Below are 5,000 nucleotides of genomic sequence, written 5' to 3' on the forward strand. Positions count from 1 at the left end.
ACTGGAACTATCTAGATGAACTTCGACATGTGATCCTGAGGAACTCTTTCGGTCCAATGACATCATGTCTCGTTCGTCAGAACAATATGTACAGAGTACGTCACAGCATCTGAGGAGGTAGTCAATTTCGCCTTGACGCCCGGTGATGTCCAAAAAAGGGGAATGGAATTCGTCAGAAGATTGAGGAAATAGTTACCATGCAAGTGAGACATTTATGTCCTCCAGTTTCTTTACGCAAAACACACACACACACACACACACACACACACACACACACACACACACACACACACACACACACACACACACACACACACACACACATACACGCGTGGGGAGTTGGGGGTGTTTGTGCGTGTTAGGTCACAGTATTACCCATAGATCGGTCATGCGAGCTGTGTGCTCTCTTCCGTGAGGGAAATAGCTGTCGATCATGAGTCCAACCCGTGATCCAAAGACCAAGGTGAATCACACACACACACACACACACACACACACACACACACACACACACACACACACACACACACACACACACACACACACACACACACACACACACACATGTATATCTATATATCTATATATATATATATATATATATATATATATACATATATATATATATATATATATTTAATCCTAGAAGGAATAAGATAATTTGGTGGAAGTTAGAACAATTATCCAAGGTTGAGACTTGATCTGTGGGGTTTTAATCCTTCCAATTAACTGCACATCTCCGCCGAAACAAACCTGTGAGTCGTGGTTCGATAGCTGTGACAAGGTTAAGGGACGTCAACATTATAGCTATTGACAACAAACGACAAGTTTGAACGAGAAGTCTGGAGTGCCTCTTAGGGGCCCGTTCCCTCTCTCCCTCCCTCACGCCCTGCTCCCTCTCCCCTCCCGCTTCCCTCCTGACCTCCACCTCCCACCTCCTCGCTCGCCATCCGCCAGACACAAAATGAAACCAGGAGGATAAAAGTTGTTTAACGAACGAAAATAGGAAAGACACGGGAATGAACCTTGTACGGAGGAAGAAAAGTCCTGCAAAAATGTGAGGCGCAAAAGTTGCAAATTGGAGAGGCAAAGGGGAACGGAAATGGACGGAGCCAGAGAGAGACGGGGAGAAAGGGGGAGAGGGAGGGAGGTAAGGTACACACACACACACACACACACACACACACACACACACACACACACACACACACACACACACACACACACACACACACACACACACACACACACACACACACACACACACACACACACACACACACACACAACACACACACACACACACACACACCCACACACACACACACACACACACACACACACACACACACACACACACACACACACACACACACACACACACACACACACACACACACACACATATATATATATATATATATATATATATATGTGTGTGTGTGTGTGTGTGTGTGTGTGTGTGTGTGTGTGTGTGTGTGTGTGTGTGTGTGTGTGTGTGTGTGTTCGTGTGTGTGTGAGTGTGTGTGTGTGAGTGTGTATGTATGTATAACTCAGGCCAGGCCCCGGGACGAGAGTTGTAGGCGAACGTAGATTCATGGACAATCTACCTCGTGTATTTCTAAGTGTCATATATAGTTGAGAAAAGGACGCGAACCTTTCATTAAACTTTTGACCTGAATACACGTACCAACCCATATATATGGTGGCAGCGGCGTTAACGCTACCCACCCCTTCCGAAACTGTGCAATTGTTTCCCAAATACAGCCAGTGACCTACAAGTGCCTAGAATTGCCCACCAGTGCCCCAGTAGTTAAACGCTTCACCCATACAAAAGGAATAGTTGTGTTTACTATTTCTCTCAAGTGTATGAACAAACAAAATAACTTTCGCCGATCGGAGTACGTGTGAAACTTGCGCCGAGTGATTCTATTTCACGAACTAACTACCGCCTGCACGGCGTTGTGAAACCACGATAACGAATGCATACCATTGGTGCTAATTGGTGCCAACACAACAGCCACCAACGAAGCCGCGAGAGAGATACAAACCCTCTCTCCTAGCTGTCGCTGACTCAAGACTCCTAGCTGGCGCTGACTCAAGAGACGACTCAAGCCGGCTCGCGGTCGCCCGCCCCTCCAACCCGCTCAGCTAAATTATCACCTGGAGAACACCGCCCCCACCGTAAGGGAGGCACTCGTTGGGGAGCTGGTGCCGACCTCTATCGAGTCCTCACGATTCGCGTGGCCTAGGTAGCCACTCCGCCCTTCACGATGCCTATACTCCATGGCGCATGTATCCTGTTCTACCAGTCCTACAGTCCGCCCATTAATTATCTCTCTCGTGCGTAGTGACGAACCAAGGGCGAATCTTCGCTCACACAGGATTTTCACCCCCCAAACATACATACATACACACACACACACACACACACACACACACACACACACACACACACACACACACACACACACACACACACACACATATATATATATACATATATATATATAAATATATATATATATATATATATATATATATATATATATATTAGTAGTTATTTGTATATACTTTTAAAAACAAGCTTGCAATCATGTCACACAGCACCCGATCACATTCAGCGGCTAGGAACTTAGCCGCATGAATTGATCAAAACTTTATAAACACAGATAATACAAATGGATCACAGGAAGGCTTAACTTAGAACCCTCCCAATACCATAAACAGTCCTCACAATACCCCTCCCACCATCAGTACCACTCAGGCAACCCAAACTAACCAAATCAACAGTCCAAATCACTAGCCAACCAAGTATTTATCAGACAATCATTCATTCCTCACGCCCAAATACACCACCCCGAAACCCCCTACAGTAGCCCATAACCACCATACCCTCTCAACCACAAATCCTGATATCCCCACGTTTTCAAAAGCAAGTGGCATTACCATCACAGACTATATCACAGCATGCGAAGTCCATTTCGCTAATAATAACATAGCCCAGGATAACCACAAAATTGCAATTATTAATCACCACTTTGATCCTAAAGATGAGTTTAAACAACTCGCACGCCTCTTGGAATCTAAATTGGAATCCGGTCTCTCATACCCGGATTATTGCTCAGAACTAAAAGGTAAAGTCAATGTTGTAGCAGACGCACTAAGCAGAAACCCCCTAATTGCAACAGTACCAACCACCCATTGTATTTTCAGCTAGGAACAGAAAGATAATTCAAGTTGGTCACGGGTAATTATCCACCTAGAAACGGGAACCACACTACAAAAAAGGCTCCCTATCCCCCTTCAGGAATTGCACCTGAAAGATGGAATGTTCAAGAGAAGTACTGGTACTATATCCCAAACAGTGATACCGAACTCCCTGATTCCTAGAGTCCTTTCCATGGTTCATGATAGCCCCAATGCAGGACATACCGGTAACACTAACGCGTATATTTCTGGCCTAAAATGCTCACCGACATCAATCGTCATATAGAACACTGGACTACCTGTTACCAACTTCGTGGGCTGACCCCAGACCACTCCAAATTGGAGGGGTACCCATCCTCTCAGAACCGTGGGATACTAAAGATTGAAGCTACCTCCAAGCCATCAACGTTCACATTACGTCCTGGCCGCGGTAGATTATTCTACAAAGTATATCATACTGGTGCCCCTCCCATATAAATCAGCAGAAACAGTTGCCCAAGCCTTAGTAGACAATATATTCTGCAGGTATAATATACCTCGTCAGATTCTCGCTGTCAACGGCACAGAATTCAGAAACGAGGTCTTCCAAAACATAGTCAAACTGTACCATATCAACATAATATATGGCACAGCATAGCATTCATAAGGAAACGGACTTGTAGAGAGAACAAACAGAAAAATCTTCGAAGTCATCCGTCCCCTACAAGAGTATCTTTACGAAACATGGGAAGACTGGCTCCCATAGACACAGGCCAGTGTTAATGGCTCTATCAATCAGCAACAAAGAACTTCCCCACCTCATAATTTTCTGCCAACTCCTCCGTATGCCTTATGACATACTGGAGAAACCCCCTCCTCCCCTATACATCATAGAATATTACGCAAAGTGCGTAGAACTCGCCATGCACTTGATCCACAAAGAAGTAATAAAAAAGAATAAAACAAGAAAAACAATAGGCTCGAATGAGACAACATAAACACTCTCGATCTTTGATTCTCACTCCAGGTGACGCTGTCATGCTTAAACATTACCACAGACCAAACTAACTTACACCAAAATTCTTTGGACCCCTTGTAGTAGCAGAGACACTAGGCAACAACTACCACCTTATAGACTCGTCCGACGACACCCTTATCACAGCACATGGAAACTAAAACCAATCAAATCAACACTCGATACCAATACCATCCTAGACAGACACGGTTTCCTACCAAAGTGACCTCTAACTACCACCCAACATCACCCACCCGCAATCAAGAAATCTCGGCCCCCTACCTTTCACATGTCACTACGCTCCAGGCAGTAATTCTCTATAACGAATCCAGATTCTTCCTCCCTTATTTCGGAGGACGTCATGCTTACATAAGTGAAAATGATAACGATCCCTATTCACCAAACTCTTTCCCACTATATAAAAATCTTATCTACCTTACTTCGGATTGTGTTCACTTGGCAGTCATACACCCATATACTCGCAACAAAAAGCAGAAATCCATTCAAAAGTAAAATACCTTACCACACTCCAACACTTCCAGGACACCTATACTTCTCCTTCTCATATACGTCGTCGCAGCTTTCTCTGGTGATAGCCTATCGATAATGGTCCCATGCGCGATTATCACAGCAATCGGCACGGTAATAGTTATTCGAGACACGATAATCATCAAGATGAGGATTGGCATCACAAAGCCCCACACAAACCTAGAGTCAATCCGTAAACTTACACAATAAGAAATAATTTCCATACCAACTTCAAACACCCCAGTCCCACAACAAATTCTGCAGAATC

General features: G+C 44.5%; 1 protein-coding gene across 1 annotated transcript in view; it reads right to left on the reverse strand.

Moving 5' to 3' along the window:
* LOC143037366 (uncharacterized) overlaps positions 1 to 5,000 on the reverse strand; it is a 240,280-nt gene that overhangs the window by 171,267 nt on the left and 64,013 nt on the right. The gene's annotated exons all lie outside the window — the stretch shown is intronic.

The sequence above is a fragment of the Oratosquilla oratoria genome, chromosome 2 (assembly GCF_046742065.1).
Source record: "Oratosquilla oratoria isolate Oo_2021 chromosome 2, ASM4674206v1, whole genome shotgun sequence".
Classification (NCBI taxonomy): Eukaryota; Metazoa; Arthropoda; class Malacostraca; order Stomatopoda; family Squillidae; genus Oratosquilla; species Oratosquilla oratoria.